Source organism: Dermacentor albipictus, chromosome 1, assembly GCF_038994185.2.
Source record: "Dermacentor albipictus isolate Rhodes 1998 colony chromosome 1, USDA_Dalb.pri_finalv2, whole genome shotgun sequence".
Taxonomy (NCBI): Eukaryota; Metazoa; Arthropoda; class Arachnida; order Ixodida; family Ixodidae; genus Dermacentor; species Dermacentor albipictus.
Genome location: NC_091821.1, coordinates 35,075,594 through 35,100,584, shown reverse-complemented (window position 1 = coordinate 35,100,584; position 24,991 = coordinate 35,075,594). Strand labels below are relative to the sequence as shown.

Genomic DNA, 24,991 nt, shown 5'->3' with positions numbered 1-24,991 from the left:
CGTCGTCTAGGTTGCGGAGAGTCTTGTTGGTAACCCGGTCCGGGCCGGGCGCCGATCGAGTGTTGAGTTCGAACAGGACTAACCGAATTTCCGATTCGCTAAATTCCGCGTCCAGTTTCTCGTTTGTGACGCCGTCGCACTCGGCGTGCTGGATGCTTTCGGCTTTCTTAAAGTAACGTTCACGTATTGCATCGAGGAAGTTATCGCCTTTATAATCTCTTACGAGTCTACGAGTCTTGTGGCCTTGAGCGGCTCGAGTCTCCTCCGGATCTAATAGGTGTCTAAAACGGCGCCAAGCGCTCGCCCCGGTCATCTGCCTCTCGAGGCCGTTGCACGTGTCTTCCCACGGCCGGCGCGGCACCATCGCCCCCGGCCCAGCGCCACCCGCCACGCGGGGTGTAGCCCGTTTCCTTCTTTGCCTGTTCTCCGTCGCGGTCACGTCTATGGCTGTGTAGCCAGCTAGTTTAACCGGATGGTTTGTCTCCTGTAAAAGGATCACGTCCGGTTTCGTCTCGCGGCTGCGTATGAATTGCTGGAGATTACCCCACTTCCTCCTGTAGCCCCGGCAGCTCCACTGCCAGATTGTGTATTGTTGTTTCCCAGTGTTAGTGTGCTTCGTTGCGTGTGTAGCCATGGTGATGCCTGTGTTTAATTTAACCCGTCACCATCGAGGCGACTTGGGTGCTGCTGCGGTTGCAGCTGCGCTCGCGTCTCTACGTCTATGAGCGTGTTTTGCTGCTGCTGATTGTGTTGTTGCTGTCTAGCGTATGGCTTGCTCATTGTTCTGATTGGTCTGCCTGCAGCTGGCGACAGCCTCGTTTCTATGTCGTCTATATGCGCCAAGTGCGCGGTGAACATTTGTGTTATTTGTTCAGAGAGCTTAGCTAGCGCGTTATTGAACATTTCGTTCATATGAGCCGTCTGTCTTGTAAAACGTTCCTCGAGGCTCTTCTCGAAGTTGTCTACACGTTTCTGTAGTTTCTCATAACGGCCGCATCCCTGTTTGCTGTCGGGTCTTGCGGGATCTAGTGCGGTCCTTTTCGCGGTAACTGGACGATCATCGCGTTCATCCACCGTCTCCCTCGAGCTGCCCTCGTTGTCCGTGTCCATCCCGGCCGGCTCAGGCCGTGATGGAGTCGGTGATCGAGGCGCCGAGGACGGCGGCATCGTCGTTTGACGTTGCGATGGTTGCTGCGGTTGCTGCGGTTGCCTCACCTTTCAATTTGACATTTTCCTCTCGAAGGAGCGCATTTTCGCGTTTAAGCTGGGCAATTATTGATTCTAATGGCTCAAAACGTTGTTTTAGGACTCGCTCTCTCGCTCGCGCGAGCTCGTTCCCACCGCCGCCGCCGACGGTGGGCCCGCCGAAGCGCCTCCGCCGCCTGGAGAAGCGGCGACAGCCGCCCAGCTCACCTGTTGCCCAGTGCTCCTGTGACCTTGCTGCTGCCACGGCTGCTGCTGCTGACTTTGTTGGTTGATGTGGCCCGCAGCTGCGGTACCCGGACCGCCGCCACCGCGCGTCATCGACGGGCTTCTCGGCCTCTGTGCTCGGTTGCGAGAGCGGGATCGAGATCGGGATTTTCCCGCACCGCCCGTTCCGCCGCGGCTAGTCTAGTGTCCTCTTCGGTTGTCGGTGACTGAATGACGGTCTATCTTTGGAAAATTGAGGTAGTAGCCGGCGTTGCCATTACAGTCGCTGCTGCTGTTGTAACCGCTGCCGTACGCTGTGGCTGCTTCTTCCTCTTCTTGTCTTTTTCGCTCTAGTTGGCGACGCTTGACTATGTATGGGGTCTTGTATCTCGCCTTGCACCTGCGGTCTCCCGTGAAGTGTCCCTTGCCGCACAGTCGACACCGCGGCTCGCATTGATGGTCAGGCGACGGATTGTTGCGTCCGCATCCACGGCAAATCTTGTCGTTGGGATTGGGGCACACGTCGGCGCGGTGTCCCAGCCTTCCGCACTCGTAGCACACGTCAATCTGCTTCCTGTAGAGGGAGCATCTGACGAGCATATGTCCGTAATATACGTATCTCGGCAAGTGGAATCCGTCGAACAAAACGATTATGTTGTCCGCGTTGCTCATGCGTTTCGTGTGCAGCACTGCGGGGTTGCGCTGCGTCACTAGATTAGCGATGATGTCTGCCGTGCTCTCGCTTTTGGAAATGTTCCTAATCAGACCCTTGGAAGTGTTCTCCGGGGCGGCTTGATAGGTATTCGCCTCGAACTCTCGGTCTCCGATGCAAAGCTTGCTAATGGCTCCGTAGCGTTTGGCTCTGTCTTCACACGGCGTGCTGACCACCACCACGTTCTGTTTAACGTTGAGGCAGATGCTATCTTCCCCGGCCGCTTCTCTGCCTACACCCGCCGCGTTACGTAGACAGCAGTAAATGCGATCCGTCCCGTAATCGCGCACGTTGAAGCCGCCTCGGGGGCGTACAACGATTTTGTAATCGTCCGGCGGTAACTCTGCAGTGGCATTCGGCTTGCCATGGCAACCTGCTGCGCTTGACGGGCGTACTTCCTTTTGTACTGCGCTGTGGTGACTCCCGTAGTCGATGTGGCTACCGTCCGTCGCTGCATGTGCACATGCTGGTTATGCGCGGACTCGGTCGCACCGTCGGCCTGTTTCTTCCTCTTGACATCGCGCCACCCCGCTCCCTCGCCGAAATCTTCCGGCCTAATATCTGTTCCTTCTACCTGGACAACTTCCATTTAACGTCAGGAAAGGCCTGGCACTTTGCCGTCGGAGTCTGGGAGCTCCAATGAGGTCCGGCGGCACGGTAGGCTTGGCACGCCCCGCCGCCGCGGCGGCCGGGCCATAGTGGCCTACGTGGAGATAGGCTTAGCTCGCCCCGCCTGCGTGGCGGGACAAAAGGCGCTGCTTATCGGCCAGAAGATGGGCCCACCTGGCGAAACTTAGTGTCAGGGGAGTCCTGAAGAGTCCGCCGATCACTGGTAAGAAGAATTGCCACGAGAAGCTCGATAATCCGCCAAAAACATAGGAAAATAGAGGAGCCGACACGAAGCACGCCATGCACTCCGTGGTCTTCCGATATAGTTATACACATAAAAAAAAACTGGGCTCTCAGCATAAAGTTTAACCCAAAATTTCAATTTGAAATCACTGCCTCTAAATTCCTCCACTGACAGCGACCACGATTTTGTCGTGGCTTGTGTGACTTTAAGATGTACGGGGCCGTAGCTGTGTCGTCTGCTCGAAAGTTTCCGAAACCATGTGCATGCCGGGCCGGACTCTCGTTTCTCCGCATGCTCTGGCACCGAAGGGCATAGCTAGACCATCTCCGTTATATTGTGCCCGCAAGTCCTTCACTCGCACGCTAAGAACGGCACGACGCAGAGAACGCTGCGGAAACTAGCTCGGGCTGACTGCCAAGACGCACATGCGAAAACGAAACATTGACCACGCAGAATGCACTTCATTTCATCGCCCGTCAGTGTTACCAGACTGATACGTGGTTCAACTGCGATATATATATATATATATATATATATATATATATATATATATATATATATATATATATATATATATATATATATATATATATATATATATATATATATATATATATATATATATATATCGCAAACAAATGTTCTACCACATCAAACGTCCTTGAATTTGGCCAGTTTGCTGTGGGACGCGTATGGTTTAAGATGCAAATACGTTATTCAAGCTCAAAAATGCGGTGTCATGGATCCTGTAAACAATTGTGCGCAGACATGTACGTTTAGAACAACTAGTGTGAGCCGATCACCACCTGTATTTTCACTGGGCCTATAGCCTTGAAATCGTGTTGACTGAAAGCGCCATACATATTTCAAAACGACAGCTGAATGATAGGCTTCTTTGTTGCTCGCTTCCTTCAAAAGCTGCACTGAAGCGACTATTACTCACCATCACAACCAAGCGCCCTTATGACACACTATCTGCAACTAAAACATCACTTTCACTTACGGCAAATGTACGAGCTTTACCCTTGATCTTTGTTTGCGGGAAAAAAAGAAAAAAAATCTGATTGAACAGGACACTTGGACATCCGAGCTACAACGAACTCGAAAAAATATGCAAAGATTAAACTTGCAACTGTAAAATTAACATTGCAACTTAAAAGCATGCCATGCGCTAGCTTGTCATGCAGCCTCCACGATAGATTGTCGGAGAGTCCCCTCGAGTAAACGCAGCGCCCAGGGTATTATTTCGCGTGGTTGCATGAGAAGAGGAAAACGAAGTGCTTTGAGACTTGGTCGCTCATCTGCCATGTCACCACTACACAGCCGCAAACGCGTGATACACCCGCCGTGGTTGCTCAGTGGCTATGGTGTTAGGCTGCTGAGCACGAGGTCGCGGGATCGAATCCCGGCCACGGCGGCCGCATTTCGGTGGGGGCGAAATGCGAAAACACCCATGTACTTAGATTTAGGTGCACGTTAAAGAACCCCAGGTGGTCGAAATTTCCGGAGTCCCCCACTACGGCGTGTCTCATAATCAGAAAGTGGTTTCGGCACGTAAAACCCCATAATTTAATAAAACGCGTGATATGTATAGTCATCAGGACTCCGGGCGCTGGCTACTGGAAACATGCGATAAAACGTTGAATAACCGCTCCATTTTAGAGCGTGACAGTCAGCGATGCATAAGAAAGGCGAGATCGTTCCCATGACTCCCTCTCCTAAGGAAATGAAAAAAAAGGAAAACGAGTAAATAAAGTACAATGAAGCTTTTTTTTTTTTCAGCCGAGCCGATACCAAGTAGTTTTTATTTTAAAAGTAACTTATTGTTCCATACATGTACTGCATGACATGGCTGAGGAGATGGGAAGAAAGGCCACTGTCTCGCAGGTTCCTAAAGCTCTAATCTTCCGTAAGTACATCAGACAGTTGCATTCCGACAGATGATCAACTTTTATTTATACGGTGCATCATTAATATAGTGCATCATCGCTGTTTCATAATATGTAAGACATCGCCGGCTGCAGTTACTACGCCACAGTCTATAGACGTTAGCTTATAACTGCGACGAGTTATTCCTGTTTACGAGTGTGAACGGAAATATTTATGGGATAGGTTCTCCTGGGGGCACTCTGATCAATTGCGCCAGACGACGCCACTGAGAGTTCGGCGAGTTTGAATATCAACGTGTATGCACGCAAAACATGCCCTCGAACATATTATTTCTACTGGCTTTGCGCTCTATGTTTGCTGCTTGTGACGTCCACATGGGTACAACCATGCGAACAGAAGCAGTGCTGATATTGTGCAGTTGTCTTTGAACATTTGCCATTGGCGACAGCGTTAACTTATTTACTGGCGTGAGGGTTTTGATAGTCTCTTCGCCTTCAAAACGAAATATTTTCTTCTGTTGTTTATTTTGCGCCTTCGAGCCACCCTTGAATCAGAAAAAAAGAGCGAGAAACAATTTCCTCCCATTATTTTTGAGCCAAGAGTCATGGGCGAACAAGAATGTTCGGAAACTTGCAGTTTAGCACATTCTCTCGAGATGTCGCTACTGGCGCCGCTGTTTACGACGCGTACCTGTTGTAACACCACCACCGACGTCACGTATATATATCTATATGACAGCTTCCCGCAGTTGCCGGTCCAGCTGGGGTGTCGAAGTAGTGTTTCTTGCTTATTTAAAATTTTGCTGCAATTGTGATGCAAGTTCAATTTTCCGAAGCGTGACAGGAGCATGTGCATGTTCAGAGTGCATGTACAGCGGATTTGCCGGTGCCATGAAGATCGTGTAGTTCTTGTTGCCTTCCTACTCGGGTTGGGTTCAAGGCAACAATGCAGAGAAGGACTTTGTGGTGTTTTTCATTAAATTGTACGAGGAATTAGGGTGGGTGTGTCTCCTAAACCACTTGAAGGGAGATTGAAGGGAGTACTCTTGTTTCCAGAGTGCTTGAATTTCGAGTCATGAAATCACCCTAATTTTTATTAATTTCACTCTTACCAGCAATTATAACTGTTTTTATTGTATATAGTATAGTATTTGAGCACTAACAAAAATATGAGTTGAGCAGCTGCATTCGACTCTCGAACCAGGCGTTCTCGGAATGGCTGCTGCGTTTGCCCTGACTGCGCCATTTTTTGTTGCTTTGGTCAACGCGATCGCACGTCTCGCGCATGCGGAATGAGTGATCCACGTCTTTCCAAAGACTTTTTAGCAATATATAACGTGTTTCTTTCATGGCTGCGTACGAGGTGAGCAGCGCCTAATGGGCCCCCAGCGGCAGCTTTCAAAAGCTCGCTTATAGGCCGTGTGACACGGAGCTAACTCCTTTGAGGTGAAACTCCCTTGCGGTCCTTTAAGGGAAGGGAGTTTGAAGGAGACCGGAGTTGTCCGTGTGACACCTGCTACACGAACACTACGGCAGATGCAAGCGGATCGCGGAGCATTGTGCGATATACGTTGACTCTTCGGCTGGGAGCGCGGTGCCTGCGAGAATGGATGGATGGATGTGTATTGTTTAGTGGCGCAAGGGCCAGGTGTGGCCAAAGAGCGCCATTACTGATAATGATGTGTTAAGCGCTGATTGGTGAGTTACGATGATGAGGTGTAACATGGCTGTAAAGTGGCCTAAAATTAGTCGCTATCGCAGAAGCATAAACCGATATATAGGTATAAAATTATGACAGTGATACGTGGAGTGGTCTCTGGGTATAGGACGAGTGACAAGTGATAATGGGGCTAAAATGCATGAATATGAAAATAGCACATATGCCTCCTTAAAGCCTTTGAGCCCAAAGGCTGGGAGGCCGGTGCTTTCTTTCAATGCAGCTACCGCAGCAGAAACCTCTGTGAGGAGGCTGTACTACGGATTTCCTGGGGCTATAGTATGAAAGCTATGTACAGCTTTTAAAAATTGAAACAGTGATTGATGTTTAAAGAGAGGTTCCATACCTATAATCATTTGGGGATGAAGTGGAATTTGTTGCCGGTGAGGTAATGGAAAATGCTTTTTCCTATTTGCATCTAATTCTCTGCATTGCATCAGGATGTAAAGCACGGTAAGTGGCTCACCACATTTATCACACATGGGTGGATCACCACCTGACAAGAGGTATGCGTGTGTACTGTATGTGTGTCCTATTCTAAGTCTGCAAAGTATTACTTCCGTGTGGCGGCTCTTTGATACCGGCGGCCAGTTGCCAAGATATGGCTTGATAACATGCAGTTTATTTTCTGTTTCTTTATCCCATAACCGCTGCCAGAAAGCCCTGAGCGCTTTCCTTATGGAGGGCTTAAGGTCCATTACAGGGACAGTCGTGGAAATGTCTGCAGCGTTCGCGTGCACGGATGTGGCTAGCTGGTCAGCCAACACGTTTCCTTCAATCTCGCGGTGCCCCGGCACCCAGCATACTACGATATGCTGCCTGGACGCATAGGTGGTGCATAATGCTGAATAGAGAGATACAATTATAGGATTTTGATATTTCTTCACAGTTTTCAATGCGTTTACGACGCTCAAAGAGTCTGTGTATACAACTGCCTTTGGGATATTCAATTCTTTAATGTGTTTAACGGCAGCCAATATGGCGTAGGCCTCTGCTGTAAAGATACTTGTGCTCGTGTGCAGAAAACCGGTATCCGAAAAGGATGGACCGACTGCTGCGTAAGATACGCCAGAATTACTCTTTGATGCGTCTGTAAAGAATTCAGGACATGAGTATTTGTGTTGTAATTCCAGGAAGTACATTCGTATATGCGCGAGAGGAGCGCGTTTTGTAACAGTTATGAAGGATATATCACACTCTATTGGTTGCCACTGCCACGGTGGGGGCCGTATAGCAGGGGACATAGGATGGTATTCAAGCAGAGGAAAACTTGTTTCTTCAGCTATGTCTCTGACACGCAGTGAGAAAGGCTTTGCCACTGTGGGCCGATTGCGAAAAAGTTGACAACTGGACAAATCGTTTATAGTGGAATACGCGGGGTGCTGACTGTTTCCGTTTACTCTAAGAAAATACATGAAAGACGAGTATGTTCGCTGCAGATGAAGTGACCATTCATCCGATTCAACGTACAGACTTTCCACTGGGCTTGTTCTAAAGGCCCCTGTGGACAGGCGAATTCCTAAGTGGTGTACAGGGTCTAGCATCTTCAGAGCAGTTGGAGTAGCCGACTGGTAAACTATGGCTCCATAGTCTAGTCGTGTGCGTATGAGGCTTTTATATAGGTTCATGAGACATTTTCTATCACTGCCCCAGGTTGTGCGTGAGAGCACCTTTAAGATATTCATTGTTTTCCTACATTTGATTTTAAGATACTTTATGTGCGGTACAAAGGTTAATTTCGCGTCTAAAATTATGCCTAAAAATTTATGTTCCTTGTTTACAGGCAGGCGCTCACCATGCAACAGAATTTCAGGATCAGCGTGCAGGCCTCTTTTTCTCGAGAAAACGACACATGTGCTTTTTTGTGGGTTCAGTCTGAACCCGTTCTCGTCAGCCCATTTGGAGACCTTCTTAAGGCCAAGCTGGACCTGTCGCTCACAGATTGCAAGAGAACTTGATTGGAATCCTATCTGCACGTCGTCAACATACGTTGAATAGAAGATGTTATGTGGTATGTGTAGACAAAGAGAATTCATTTTTACTATAAAGAGCGTGCAGCTGAGCACACCGCCCTGCGGCACTCCTGTTTCCTGTATAAATTTTCGTGACAAGATATTGCCCACTCGAATACGGAATGTGCGATTAGACAGATAGCTTTCAATAACACTAAACATATTGCCATGTATACCTAACTGTGAGAGGTCTCTCAATATGCCAAACCGCCACGCAGTATCGTAAGCTTTCTCCATATCTAAGAATACTGATAAAAAAAAACTGCTTATGAACAAAAGCTTCACGAATACGTGCCTCGATACGTATGAGATGGTCACTAGTGGATCGACCCTCGCGAAACCCGCACTGGTATGGGTCGAGGAATTTATTTGATTCGAGGATATGTAGTAGGCGACAGTTAATCATTTTTTCGAATACTTTGCAGAGGCAACTTGTTAGCGCTATAGGTCGGTAACTTGATACAGAGGAAGGATCCTTGCCGTGTTTCAGAATTGGAATTACAATAGCCTCCTTCCAAACGGAGGGGATCTCGCCGGAAGACCATATAACGTTGTATAGGTAGAGGAGGGTTTTCTGTGTTTCGGGTGGTAGTTGTTTTAACATCTCATATATTACTCGGTCTGAACCTGGGGCGGATGTATTACAACAGTTTAGTGCTGCCTGCAGTTCTGCTATACAGAATGGATCGTTGTACGCCGCACTTTTAGCAGACTTTCTTTCTAATTTTTTCTGTTCTATTTGTGTTTTGTACTTTAGGAAGGTTTCGGAGTAGTGTGAAGAGCTCGATATGTATTCAAAATGTGCACCGAGAGAGTTGGCTTGGTCTTCAAGGCTTTCTCCGTGGCTATTTACTAGAGGTAAGGAATACGTTTGCTGCCCATTAACTTTCTTCACTCTATTCCAGACTTTTCTCTCATCTGTGTACGAGTTGATGCTTGATATAAACTTCGCCCAACTCTCTCGTCTTGCTTGCCGGCGCGTTCTCCTTGCCTGGGATTTGACATGTTTAAAGTTTTCCAGGTTTTCAGGTGTAGGAGAATCGCGAAATATCGTCCACGCTTTGTTTTGGTTCCTCCGTGCTTGCCTGCATGCATCGTTCCACCAGGGAACACGCCGCTTGGAACCCACGCCGCTCGTTTGTGTAATACATTTACAGGCGGCATCCAGTATAAAAGCTGTAAAATATGCAACAGCATCATCTATGGTTATACCAGACATCTCAGTCCACGTCATGTAAGTAAGAGTTCGGTACCGTTCCCAATCGGCTGAGTCAATCTTCCACCGAGGGACCAGCGGGGGAAGTTGATCTGGTTTCGGCGTGGTTAGGATTATTGGGAAGTGGTCACTCCCATACGGGTTGTTAAGCACATTCCATTTAAAATAGGGTAAAAGCGTCGGCGATAAAATGCTAAGATCTATGGCAGAGTATGATTTGTTGGACAGGTTAAAATATGTGGGCTCCTTCGTGTTCAAGAGACATGTTCCGGAGGAAAAAAGTACCTGTTCAATGACGCGACCTCATGCATCACAGCGTGAATCGCCCCACAAAGTACTGTGTGCATTAAAATCACCAAGAATAAAATAGGGGTCCGGGAGCTCATCTATTAATGACTCTAAGTCGCGTCTGTGAAGGTGATGATGTGGTGGTATATACAGAGAACAGATCGTAATGAGTTTATTTAAAAGTATGGCTTGAACGGCCACGGCCTCAAGGGCCGTTTGGAGCTTTAGATGCTGACACGCTACACTTTTGTCAGCAATAATAGCTACACCGCCAGATGCTGCGACAGCATCCTCGCGGCCTTTGCGAAACGTAACGTGCTTTCGGAGAAAGTTTGTGTGTGTAGATTTTAAGTGTGTCTCCTGTAAACACAGCACTTTTGGATTGTGTTTATGGATAAGTTCTTGAACATCATCAAGATTCCTAAGTAGACCTCTGACATTCCATTGAATGATTTGTGTATCCATATTTTAAATTTAATTGGTGCTGAGTTTACGGAAACGGAAGGGATGTCTTAGATTACAGAGCCCTTTCGAGGCCCTGTAACGGGCGTTCTACTCTTTCTGGAGCGTTCGAGGGAGCCTCGCCGCTCCTTAGGCGCTGGGTGCGCCTTGAGGATAGTTGTAGTGTCCATTGCCTCTTGTGAGGCGCCGGACACGTGCTCTTGCGAGCGAGAATTTACCAGCGAGGGCCCTGCCTTGGAGGGCAAGACCCGTGCACCCACCAGCCCGGAGGTCGATGGGGCTCCGTGGGGGATTTGGCTGCGCTGGCTGTTGCCAGCGCTGGAAGGGGCCGCGGAGGTTGGGGCAGCCTCAGCTGCGCCCACCTTCGCGGTCGGTGGCCCCGTCTGGTGGGTTGACGGAGCAGGGCTAGCTGCAGCCGCCGCGGGGGCAGATGGCGTGACTGCCGACTCGCTGGTTGTGGGTCGGACAGCCGCCGGTGGCCGTTGTGTCGCTGCCCCCTGACGCGTCACATCGGCAAAACTTTTCTTGGGCAGGTATGAAACCCGCCTGCGTGCCTCTTTGAAGGATATATTCTCTTTTACTTTGATCGTTACAATTTCTTTTTCCTTCTTCCATGAGGGGCACGACCGCGAGTACGCGGCGTGATCCCCGTCACAGTTTACACAGTGGAAAGCGTTCTCACAAGCTTCAGAGGTGTGTTCTTGGGCACTACATTTAGCACAAGTCTGGCGGCCTCGGCAGCTCTGCGAGCTGTGGCCGAAGCGCTGGCATTTGAAACAACGGAGTGGGTTTGGCACGTACGGCCTAACACGGAGCTTGATGTACCCGGCCTCGATTGACTCGGGCAAGATACTTGATCCAAAAGTAATTATAAGGTGCTTCGTCTGAATCTCTTTACCGTCCCGCCTCATCTTAATTCTTCTGACGTTGATCACATTTTGTTCGCTGAAGCCCTCCAGGAGCTCCGCCTCAGTCAGGTCAATCAAATCATCATCTGACACAACACCACGGGTGGTGTTCATTGTACGGTGCGGGGTTACTGTTATGGGAGTCTCCCCAAATGACACTAGTTGCGGTAGTTTCTCATATTGTTTTAAATCGCGGAGCTCCAAGAGGAGATCGCCGCTTGTCATTCTCGATACCTTATAACCTGGACCAAAAACATCAGTCAGGGACTTTGAAACAAGGAATGGTGAAATATTTCGCACGGCTTTGTTTGGCTTTTCAGAATGAACAACGTGGAAGCGGGGAAAATTCTGGGTTTGGTGTCCAAAAAACTTGAAGACATCTTCGGTGCGCCCTCGTTTCTGAGGGCGATCAACAAGGGAAGGGAAAGAAGTTTCCATGAAGAAATATATACATTCGGCAACAGCGCCGACCACCCACCACGGAGCCCAACGAGGGGACGCGGCAGAGCTTGCATACAAGACTGCACGACGCCAGTCGTACGCCGTCACTATAACCGAATATGGTGTACCCAAGGTTGGATAGCCACACAGGGTTAACCCTCGCCGCCAGGAGAAAGGAAGTAAACAGAAGAGAAAAGGAGACAGGAAAGGTCAAAAAGTGAGAGATAAAGACGAAGATTGAAGGAGGGAGAGACAGGAAAAGGCGACTGCCGATTTCCTCCGGGTGGGTCAGTCCGGGGGTGCCGTCTATGTGAAGCAGAGGCCAAAGGGGTGTGTTGCCTCCGCCGGGGGGCCTTAAAGGTCCAAACACCCAGCTTCGGCTCAACCCCCAGGATCCCCTTTTCCCCAGACACGGCTAAGCCGCGCACGGCTACACGCGGGAGGGGCCAACCCTCGTGTTCTCGGGTCCGTGGTGTCGCAACACACCAAACGCCTGCTTGCGCAGACGCCCCTGCGGGGGGTGCCTGCGAGAAGGCTAAACGGCTTTTGGTTTAGAATTTAAGCTCTGTCCGCGGTGCGTAGAGATGTAATACATAGATACATCTTTACTTCAGCAGCTCACCACTTATTACACATATCGTGCCCCCATAAGCGCAAGTCGCTTGTGGACGGGTCACGGAGACGTGAGGGGCTGCTAGCTCGCTGCTAGCAAAAGAAGCACAAAGTATATTATACATATCGCAACGGCTTGAAAAGAACACTAAACATGAATATTTTACTGTGTTAGTAGCGTGAAAAAAAAAGCTAATTTGATTTTAAAATATGTTCCCGCTATTTCCCCCAAACAAAGTTTTTGTTTACAACACAATAGTGAAAATAATGAAAGGAACTGGTTATACATACATACATAATGCATATATGTATATACATATATATATATATATATATATATATACATATATATATATATACATACATATATACATATATATATATATACATATATACATATATATATATACATATATACATATATATATATACATATATACATATATATATATATATATATATATATATATATATATATATATACATATATACATATATATATATACATATATACATATATATATACATATATACATATATACATATATATATATACATATCTTTATCAACATACCTAAAAAAACATACATACATACCTTTATCATAAAACATACCTTTATCAGTTACCGCGTATATATACGGACTATGGTAAATAGTGTTGAGAATACTACGTTCCTTTTTATTTTAACCAGTTGCGGGAAGAAATAATTCAACAGTATATATATATATATATATATATATATATATATACATATATATATATATATATATATATATATATATATATATATATATATATATATATATATATATATATATATATATATATATATATACATATATATATATATATATATATATATATACATATATATATATATACATACATATATATACATATATATATATATACATACATATATATACATATATATATATATATATACATATATATATATATATATATATATATATATATATATATATATATATATATATATATATATATATATATATATATACTGTTGAATTATTTCTTCCCGCAACTGGTTAAAATAAAAAGGAACGTAGTATTCTCAACACTATTTACCATAGTCCGTATATATACGCGGTAACTGATAAAGGTATGTTTTTCTTAGCGTTTTAGGTTTACTCTGTATTATTTTGTGACGATTCCAAAAAATATTACGAAAAAGTATCGCTTGTACAAACAGATCCGAAAAGGACTCAACACCTGCAATATTACTTAAGTCATTGCCTGAACAATCATAAGCGGCGCCATACAGTATGTTCGTAGCTATCCTATGCAATAGCTTATCCACTCGATCTACTTTCGTTTGGGAGCAGGAACCAAAAACTGAAATACCGTATGTGAGCACAGACTGACCTAGCGCCTTAAAAACTAACCTTCGCGACTTAACAGGCGTCTTAAATTTAAGCGTGCATAACTGAGCTGCTATTGTTCGTAAAGAGAGAGAGAGACATAGGAAAGGGGAAAGGCAGGGAGGTTAACCAAAGGGGAAGATCCTGTTTGCTACCCTACCCTGGGGAGAGAGGGGAGGGGGAGGTAAAATATAGCAGAGTAGAGATAAAGAAAGAAAGGAGCATAGACATACAATCACAGTCGGTCACTGTCGCCGCATACTGTTACAGCCCAGCACAGTACCACTTGCAGCACTATGAACATCTGTTCATGCTACAGCCGCTCGTCCAATTCTGTTGCCCTTAAAAACTGCAACAGTGCCCTCATCGCCCTCTGCTGCGATGGCCTTGTGATGGCGGCATTTTAAGATAAGTTCCTCTGTTAGAGGTCTTCGGTCAAAGCGCGCTGTCGCGTTTGCGAGTGATCGTCTAGCGAGGACAGTCACTTTAGCGAGGACAGTCACAGAGAAGGCGCTGAAGAGTCTCCTCGTTATCACAGTTATCACACGAGGCGTCATCGGCCCATCCGATTCGCAAAGCAAAAGATTTGGTGAACGCCAACCCTAGCTGTACTCGACAAAGCAGGGTAGCTTCACGACGGCAGAGTCCAGTTGGAATGCAAAAGCGTAGAGAGGATTCTAGGTTATGCAGCCGGTTGTTTTGAAAACTTCCTGCATTCCACAAGGAGAAAGTGATATCATGGCTGACCATTCGAAGTTTTCTAGCGGCATCTGTCCTTGATAATGGTATCGGCTCCTCTTCGTTGCCTTAAAGAGCCGACCGAGCAGCGTTATCAGCATGTTCGTTCCCTATGACGCCGAAGTGACTCGGAAGCCACTGAAATGCCACGTGGTGTCCTTTCTGAGTCAAGGTATTGATTAGTTCTCTAATCTCGAATACCAGTTGTTCGTGTGGTCCATGCCGCAGGGGTGATAGTATTGTTCGTAAACGCTTCATTGTGTAGTCAATGTGAATATCCCACAACATACGGTCGTCAAAATGAAGACCAAGGTACTTAACAGAAAGGGATAGCGGTAGAGACATGCAAGGGCACTCTAAATACTTGATAACCATGTGATTGAAGGGACAGGTCTAGGCTAACAGTCTTTTGAGGATTTCCAAAACATATCATGGTAGTTTTTTCTTTGTTTAAACATATATGATTAGTTTTTAACCAATCAATCATACGTATTTATTTCGTCTTCTTGAATTAGTTATATGGCTTCAGAATACGATTCGCGTGATATAAGCAGTGCAGTGTCATCAGCATATCGAAATATCGCATCACTCAGTTGTATGTTGGCAATATCATTGACGTAAATGTTAAATGAAAGAGGTCCCAGAACCGATCCTTGAGGTACACCATATCTAACTGATGTAAAATCACTATATGTATTTTTTATAGAGACTACATGCAAATGGTTTGAAAAATGATTGCAAACGAATTTCGAATAAAGACCTCGGAAACCAATACTTTCTAGTTTGTATATCATGATGTGTTCTATGGTTTCAAAAGCTCTTGTCAGATCTAAGAAAAGGCCAAGCACAATATTATTTTGATCAATATTTTTACATACATAATCGTTACATCCTCCAAGCAGCTCGACTGTACTTAACCTACGTCTAAAACCGTATTGGGAGGGGCTGATAATATCAAATTTATCGCGAAAGGATATCATGCAAGTGTAAATAAATTTCTCCGTTACATGCGCTAACACGTTCATTATTGCAATTGGTCTATAATAATTTTTATCTAATTTACTACCTTTCTTATAAATTGGTCTAATTACTGAGGTCTCTAAATGCTGCGGGATTATACCTGTTTCGAAACATCAGTTTAAGATTAACAAGAGCACGTTTTGGAGATTATAGAAATTGCACTTCATATCTGGCGCTCTTATTCGGTCATAATCTGCCGGTTTGTTGAGTGGAATTGCTTTAATCAAGTTCCACAGGCCACTTGCATTGATGGATGGTAGAATAGCTGAGTTTGGAATCGTTTGACCTAGGTAATTTAAACTCGGAGGTCTAGAAGACTGCTGTTTTAGTTTTGTTAGTGATAGTTCAAAGGCATCTTTAAGGAGTTAGCAATGTCCAATGACTATGCCGGCGAAAATGTTTTCAGCAAGCCATCGCCTAGAGTTTACATTCAAGTTTTCCCACCAAGTCATTCAGCAAGCTCTACGTCTTTCTTACGTTACTGCGACACTGAAAATTTTTCAGCATAGCATTCCGGTTTACTTATGCTATGTTCAGACTACGTTCGTAAGGCGCCGATTTTTCGTAACATACGTAAGCGGAAGCGCAACAAGCGTATGCGTCTAGTTCAGACTGCGAACGCAAAGGTACCAACGTGCGCAATTCTCGCAAACATCGTGGGTGAGAGTGTTAAAGGGTCGGCAACATTTACGACTGTTATGTTACGACCGTTGCAACACAGCCAATGACCGATAAGCTTTCGGCTTTCAACAACCGGTGACGACACTTCCGTCCTCCCGTCTGCAGACAGCTCCGGGCGCGGGAAGTGCCATTGCACCATTCCGTGCGCACGATTGGCTGTGTTCGTGAAAATTTTTGCAGTGCGCCTTGCGAGACTGTTTTCAGTTCATCTGGTTTATCCGCCGAGGAAATCGATGGCCGCAGATTCATGCTCCGAACTTCGATGAGTGGTCTCATTAGGTTTTCAAGGAAGCGGAACTGCTGGGGCGACATGCGCATGATGTTATGAAACATCGCGGCGTCACCAACTCGGAGCTTGGCGAAAAGGTTGTGAAAATCGCCGTCCACGGCCCTGTCGAGAAATACCTGCCGCACCCAAACCCTTCTGCGTCGCCTTCGTCGTCTTTGGGCGATTGAATACATGACTATAAGTTTGTTTTGAGTGTGAATTTCTTCGATCTCGGCCAGCGCTCGCATGTTGGCAGGAGCCATATTGGACCGCTGGTGACGTCGATTCTGCAGCTCCAAATTTGATTGGCCTGTTGTAAAAGCCGTAGTTTAAGCAGCAGTAAATGTGAACAAAGGTGCCGGCTTAACTGCCGTAACGTTTTTTACAGCCGTTACGTTCGATACGCCAAAAGAGCTGTTACGCGCTTTACGACCATAGTGTGAACATAGCATTACTCGTAACTGAGCAGTAAAGCTATGTTCACACTACGGTCGTAACGCGCGTAACAGCTCTTTCGGCGTATCGAACGTAACGGCCGTAAAACACGTTACGGCAGTTAAGCCGGCACCTTTGTTCACACTTACTGCTGCTTAAATTACGGCTTTTACAACAGGCCAATCAAATTTGGAGCTGCAGAATCGACGTCACCAGCGGTCCAATATGGCTCCTGTCAACATGCGAGCGCTGGCCGAGATCGAAGAAATTCACGCTCAAAACAAACTTATATTCATGTATTCAATCGCCCAAAGACGACGAAGGCGACGCAGAAGGGTTTGGGTGCGGCAAGTATTTCTCGACAGGGACGAGGACGGCGATTTTCGCAACCTTTACGCCAAGGTCCGAGTTGGTGACGCTGCGATGTTTCATAACTTCATGCGCATGTCGCCCCAGCAGTTCCGCTTCCTTGAAAACCTAATGAGACCACTCATCCAAGTTCGGAGCACGCATCTGCGGCCATTGATTTCCTCGGCGGATAAACCAGATGAACTGAAAACAGTCTCGCAAGGCGCACGTACTGCACAAATTTTCACGAACACAGCCAATCGTGCGCACGGAATGGCGGAATGGCACTTCCCGCGCCCGGAGCTGTCTGCAGACGGGAGGACGGAAGTGTCGTCACCGGTTGTTGAAAAAGCTTATCGGTCATTGGCTGTGTCGCAACGGTCGTAATATCGCAGTCGTAAATGTTGCCGACCCTTTAACACTCTCACCCACGATTTTCCCGTGAATTGCGCACGTTGGTACCTTTACGTTCACAGTCTGAGCTAGACGCATACGCTTGTTGCGCTTCCGCTTACGCATGTTACGAAAAATCGGCGCCTTACGAACGTAGTCTGAACATAGCATAAGCTTGTTACGTGCGGCTCGATATTCTTTTTGCAGATCTAGATTTGTCAGGTAACTTTTACAAAGCATCCATAATCTATCTTCTTCATAAGATAGTTCCACAATGGATGCTGTTATCAATTTCACTACAATGAATGCTGTTATCAAGTCAGCAGAAATTGCTTCCATTATCCTTTCGTTTCTAACAAAAACATCGATGTCATCGCCCTTGCTCAGTTCACGGCACTTTGAATGTGACTGTAAACCTTTCATAACGTAGGCTGCAGATTCGGACTGGTTATATTTATCTCTGTTAATATGAGGATGTCTAAGTATCGCAATGCTTCGCTCAAGTACACATTTAGAGAATTCCAGTGCTTTTTAATGCTTCAGATATTAGTGTGCACAAGCTCTAGAAATGGTGCAGTGCAGCTATCATTAGAGCGTAACCTTCTTTGTACCCATTCTGCGAATGAATTGAGCGCAGAGGACATGACTAAATCAGCCTTGATCGATCAGCTTCGCTGACAATTTTCTTCGCACCAGATCCTTCAATTTTTCTCATGGAAACCATTCCATTCTTGGTCCACACAAACTTGAATGCCTTAGCCTTTGCAACTTGGTTTGCCTGCCAGATCAGTCTCCTTGTTTCAGCAGTCAAGCTCATTAATGAAAATGTTTTCCTTTATCAAGATTCTACGCTTGCTATACCATGTGTCTCTTTGTACTCTTGAAGTGAATTTAACGATTATGGGCGGTATACTTCCTTCCCTAGCTGGCAGCCTATGATCTGCATCAATACAATCAGTGGTCAGCGATGCTATATCTAGTTTTTCTACTAGTGATTTGAAAACAATGTTAAGGTCTTCATTAGCACCAGGTTTCACGCTATGAATTTTGATATTATTCCTTCTAGAATAAATCTCCAAATCTGTGACCGCTGTCTGCAGTTGCGCGATTTCCTTGCCCTTCACCGCAAGAGGTGTGTCTAATTCATCGTAGTATTTCCTGAGAGCAGCAACCTGTCTGCTCTGAGAAACAATACATGTTATTTCAGCATACTTTTTGACAGTATTTCCATCGAGCTTCCAACTTTTCTGATCAGCTTACTCTGCGTTTCAGCTAATCCCAGCACTGAGTCATTCTTAGTAGACTGCAACTGCATGGCCTTACCAAGTCTGTCTACTCGGAAGTAGAATTCAACTAGCCTGCTTTGAACAGAGCTTATGGCAACCATTACGTCTCGCAGAGTGGGCTGCGGCTCTGCAGAATTGATCATTGCGTCATATGTTGTTTGTTTCATGGCGCACTCTAAACACACCCAGCTTACTTTTACGTTCTTTTTTTGCAACGCCTGAGCACTTCTCAGTGCGATATAAGCTGCTACATTCACAACAGCGCACGCTTAGCGCATCCCGTGGCACCGGTTCGCAGCAAGCAGCACAGTTTGCAATTCTGGATGCAAAGGACATGGCAAAATACACAGCACAACGCAAAAGGCCCTGTCGCAGTCAGACGGGGGAAACAAAGCAAGAAAATAAGTGGCTATCGCTAAAATTGTGGCTTACCTACAAAACAGAAGGCATGTTAGCTTGCGAGCCCACACCCCGTCAGACTGCGACAGGATGGCTGTCTGCTGCCGCTTTTGTATGCGGTCTGGTCCCCGATAGCGTCCCTCGCGCGCTGCCGGACAGACAATGGCCAGCGGAACGTTGACGCATGCGCAGCTTGAACACCCACACCAGTCGGCGTACGGTGTCGACCAGGGCAGCAGGAATATCTTCTTTGCCGTTGAACAGCCGGGGATGCGATTGCTGCAAAACAGGAGGCACGTTAGCTTGCGAGCCCACAACCCGGCAGACTGGCATACTTAGCAAACACGATCGTTAGCGCGCACTATATGCACTACGCTTGTCAGCTCAAAATGACCTGACTTGGTGTGGGTTCCTTTAAAGGGACCGATCACTGATTTTCAAGCACTCCCTTTTTCTTGTCTCCAAGGAAAGCCTACTATTTGAAGCATCTATACCCACAGCAGTTCACTTGGGAAACGTCTCAAAATTTTTGAAGCATAATTTTACTATCTGTGGAGTCTCTTCTACTTACTGTGTACGGATGCCGGCAACAGTGATAACTGATATCGATGGGAACAGCAGGCGACAGAAACGTGCATACTATGGTGGCTAGAAGTATGGTGCCAACGCCCGTATGTTCGCGGCAAAAGCCCGCTCCTTCGATTCATGCCGCCACCACAGTGGCCGTGGTGGCGCTGTGGTCAGCATTGCGATGTCTCTTCCCTAACCCTTCTGCCTCTTTCCCCCGCTCTCTGTGCATGAGCACGTGTGACTGTTGTCTTCACGGTTCGACTTGGCACGCATGTGATTTTCGCGGCGTTTTAATTGTGGTGAAACGCAATGAAAACGTCGCTCCCTCATTAGTACCATGGGTCCCGAATTGTATGCGGCAAGTCGGACATGACGCTCCGTATACGACGGATCGCACGCAAAATTGCACCATGTGTCTTGCGCTTTACTACACACTGGCACATATTGTTTCCTCGTCTGACGTTCAGCTTCGGAGAAAGCGCGAATCGTACCCCGCCGTGCTCGACAGAAGTGACACGTGCAACATGAAGGAAAGGCAAGAAGTAACTCTCGATTTGTTCCCATAGTATTTATGCCATCGTTTCGTCATCCGTCAATTAAGTGTTAGAAGTGAGGCCTGTCGTGACACACTGTGTCGATTTTCATACTAAGCTACACAAGAAACGACGCAGACACGCATGTCGGCACAACCGACGCGGGGACTGCGTGTTTGTGACGGGGCTGTAGAGTTTCCTACATAAAAATATACTATAGGGAAACTCTGGCGCTAGTGTCCTGCGCTAGTGCGCTAGAGCTGCAAGACCTGGCAGCCGACTTCCTTGCGGAGCACCCACCGCAGGTGCCCGTAGCCATCATCTCAGATTCTCGCCCGGCTCTTCTAGGACTACTCGAACCCGATCGAGCTGGAGTCACCGTCACCCTGTTCTTGGCTAAACTCTCTTCTATCCAGAGGAGTGGCATCCCCCTCTCGCTCCACTGGCTGCCCTCACACGTAGGGATAGCCGGAAATGAAGAAGCGGATGCTGCAGCCAAAGCAGCCCACTATGCTCCCCTTGCTGTAACCACTGCGGTAGCCGCATCCGACTATACACGGCACCGGCTGCTAAAACTGATGACCACAGCCCACCCGAACGCGCGGTTGGCTAGCGGCAAGCCACCAAAGCCCCTCCCCGAGAAGGGACTCACGAGACGAGAACAGGTACTCCTCCTGCGCCTCAGTACAGGCAACGTTTGGCCCGCCGCTCGGAAATTTAGCGTAGGGAGAATCGCATCACCTGCCTGTAGGAGATGTGGCTCCCCTGAAACCCTGGAGCATATCCTGTGCCATTGTCTAGGACTAGCCTCTCAACGACAGGAGGCGACAGCCGCATAGCGCCGCCTCAGCCTTACAGCCAATACCGTAGAAGGCCTTCTCTTCCCCCGCCTGTTCCCGGACGCAGCATTGCAGGCCTTCCTCGAGTTTGCTGCTGCGGCCGGACTTGCCGTCTTGTAGCCGATCCCCCGGCCACCTACTCCTTGAGGTGCCCTGCCATGACACGTTGCGACAGCCTGACCCTTCCCACAACTTACTTTCTTCCCCTCCTTACTTCTCTTTTTTCTCGCTCTCCCTGATGCTGAGCTGTGCTCCCTCATGGGTAGCAGAAAATAGCATCGTTTTCTTCTTCCTCCGAATCACCGGAACGGCAACGAAGCTCCGTGCCCTCGATGGGCAACGATCACTCCCGCCCGAGGTCAGAGGTAAGATCAAGGCAAACCCCATACCGAAGCACATGAGTCATGAACTCCCTGAAGGACGATGCAAGGCTCGCGTCGACAGACAGCTCCGACAATTCAAGGGTGACCCGTACGTAACGTACGAGGGCGTGGCGGCGTACCCTGCAGGGGGCCTCTTCGCAGTAGCTGCCATGAACGGGAGAGATAACTCTTTGAACCTCGCGGGCCCCGTCAGGGCAGAGACCCCAGCTGCGGCTGAGACCATAGCCGCGGCGCTAGTAATAAAGCAACAAGACAGGGTAGGCAGGGAAGTTCCTGTCATTACCGACTTGCAATAGGCCTGCCGTAACTTTACCAACGGACGAACACCGCTGCGGGCGGCTCAGATTCTAGGCCCGAGGCTACAAGAATCCCATCAAATCACGTGGACGCGGGTCCACGCGGGACTGGAGGAGAACGAACCGGCGAATGCTTTAGCTCGAACGCTAATCAACCTAGCGGGGCAAAACCAATCATCTCATCAAGCTCCACCCTTTACCTTCGTGCCCCTGCTATTCAATTACTGCGACCGACTCGAGATCCAGCGCCTAAACCACAGGATTTATCCTCCCGCTCACAGAAAGCTCAGCACTGAAGAGGCAGTAGCTCTCAGACTTATTCAGACGAACACGTTCCCAAACCTACACAGATACAGCAAAATGTACCCCCAAACATGTCGCGGCATCTGCCCCTGGTGCGGCGACACACGAACTACACTCTTTCACACCTCGTGGGGGTGCGGGCGCAAATCTCACGAGGTGAGTGACTGAAGCCTGCGACCTGCTGTCCTGCTACAGGCCAATCTCCCTTATCTTTGCAGCATGCAACGTGATGGAGAAGATGGCCCTATCGTGGCTCGAATGGATAGCTGCCCAGCTGAAGTACTTTGCAGAACAGCAATCTGGCTTCAGGCACAAGCGCTCAACGGCGGACTCCATCGCAGATGTGGTGGCCACCCTGGAGGATGCCAGGGGCACTGAGGACGTTGCCATGCTGCGGCTCCTGGACGTCCAGAGTGCCTTTGACCGCCTGCCACGCGAGGTGATCGAGGGTACACTGGACTGCTTAGGCGTCAGGGGATGTCTCCGGGGCTTCATCTCTGCCTTCCTGGTGGGCCGGGGCTTTCGGGTGCGGGTAGGCAAGATGCTCAGCGATCCCAGAAACATGACCTCCGGTGTCGCACAGGGACCAGTGCTGAGCCCTTTGCTCTTCAACCTGGCCTTGCAGGACTCACACCAGCACTACCGGCTGACAGCCGCTACCCAGTCCGCTGCGCTATCTACACAGATGACGTGGCGCTGTAGGAGAAGTATCGCTGCCATCCGGGGCTCCCTTGAGAGGGCATTAGAGGCGGTAATCTCCTTCCTCGGTGGCATTGGCCTCTCCGTGTCCCCGGCAAAGACTACTTGTACACCGCTGGCCTCAGCACGCCACTACGTAAAACAGTTGCGCATTGCAAACACCACCGTCCCATGGCAGCGGGGGGTCACCTATTTGGGCCTAACCATTGATCATCGGCTCTCCTGGGTTCCTGCTGCCAAGGCTGTCACCACCAACGTCCAAAGAGTCCAGGGGGCAGTGAGCAAGATGCAGCAGCTTGGTCGGGGCTGCACCGTCAAGTGGGTGCTTCGGATGAACCGAGCTGCGGCCACATCCATCATGCTATATGCCCTGCCACTGGCTCTACTATCTCCAGCCAGGAAACAACAGCTCGAGAGACTGCACAGGAGTGCAGTGAGGAGTATCCTCGGTCTCTCCAAGCAGTCCAGAACTGCTGCCGCACTGGCTGAGGCTGGCGAATGGTAATTGCCGCTGCACATGCTCCAGGAGGTCAATGTGCCCTTGGGCACATTGACCATCTGCACCGTGCTCCAGATGCTGGGGCCCTGTTATCCCGACTGCGGAGCCAGCCGCTATCTCGCATGGGGGTCTCTGTCAGCTCTACGAGGAGCTGATTGGGCAGCGACAGTGCTCATGGTCACATCTCCGCCACCCGAGTAACCTCTAGATGTGCACCTATTCCTAAATGGAGCATCAAAGCGCCGAACGCCAGCAGCAGCACTGCAACAGGCTGCTACTGGCAAACTTCTTGAAAAGCTGGACGGCAGGCTGCTCGTGTTCACGGATGACTCCATGCTCTTCAACGGCTCCGCAGCGGCGGCCTGTACCATCCCATCTGAGGGCAGAGCAGGCAGTGCCGACTACCTTTTCGTGCGTGCTGCACAGCAGCTGAGCTGGCGGGACCCCACCTGGCTGCAGACCTCCTGGCTGAGGACCCCCGAGAAAACCAGTGGCGGGGCTAAGTAACTCGCGACCGGCTCTCCAGGCACTGACCGGCCACCATCGGCACGGAGTCACTGAGACCCTCCTGAGAGCAAAAATCTCGGCTCTCCCTGCAGTGGGGGTAGCCATCTCCTTCCACTGGCTCCTTTCCCACGTAGGGATCACCCGAAACGAGGAGGCGGATGTCCTTGCTACGGCCGACCACCACCCAACCGTTCCATTCACCAGAGTAGTCGCAGCATCGGACTTCTCCAGACAGCGACTGAAACAGCTGCTCACTTCCAGCCATCCGCATAACAGGGTAGCTACCAACCGAGCACCAAATCTCCTCCCTGAGAACGGTCTCTCGCGACGGGACCATTCCACACTCCTGCGTTGGCGCTCGGGCTCCGTGTGGACGGCGGTCAGACTTCATGTCAAGGGACGCATCGCCTCGCCGGCTTGCAGAAGGTGCGGTGACGCCGAGACCCTCGAGCACCTACTCTGCACTTGTCCTGCATTAGCCCAGGAGCGCGCTCAAGTCTCTGCCACCTACTGACTGTACGGACGCCCGGCTACCTCAGAAACACACCTGCTTTTCTCGTCCCGCTACCACCTTCCAGCACTGGCAAGCCTGCTTGAATATGTGTACACAAATGGACTCCTAGACCACCACTAGATTTCAGCCTCCCATGGGCCTCTGCCTCGCTCGCCGGCCATCGCACCTCGATGTCGCTGACGTATGCTGCCTAACACCTACTCTCCCTTTCCCCCTCTATCCCCTCATTTTTCATCCCCCGTCCCCATCTCCAATACGCTGCGCCGTGCTCCCATTTGGACTGCAGAATTAAGTGTACTTTCCCTCTCCCAAATCACAAAGAAACCTCAACACTTAAAGACACCTAGCACGTAATTTGAGCAGGGGGAGGTACAGCT

At 48.5% G+C, this 24,991-nt stretch overlaps 1 protein-coding gene across 2 annotated transcripts in view; it reads right to left on the bottom strand.

The window, feature by feature from the left end:
• Positions 1-19,643, bottom strand: part of LOC135901050 (acyl-CoA Delta-9 desaturase-like) — a 204,038-nt gene extending 184,395 nt beyond the window's left edge. Inside the window, exon 1 of one of the 2 annotated variants that reach the window (XM_065430693.1) lies at positions 19,505-19,643. The gene's annotated coding sequence lies outside the window, so the exon portion shown is untranslated. The remainder of the gene's footprint in view (positions 1-19,504) is intronic. The other variant, XM_065430692.1, reaches the window with a different exon arrangement.
• Between the last annotated feature and the right edge of the window lie 5,348 nt (positions 19,644-24,991).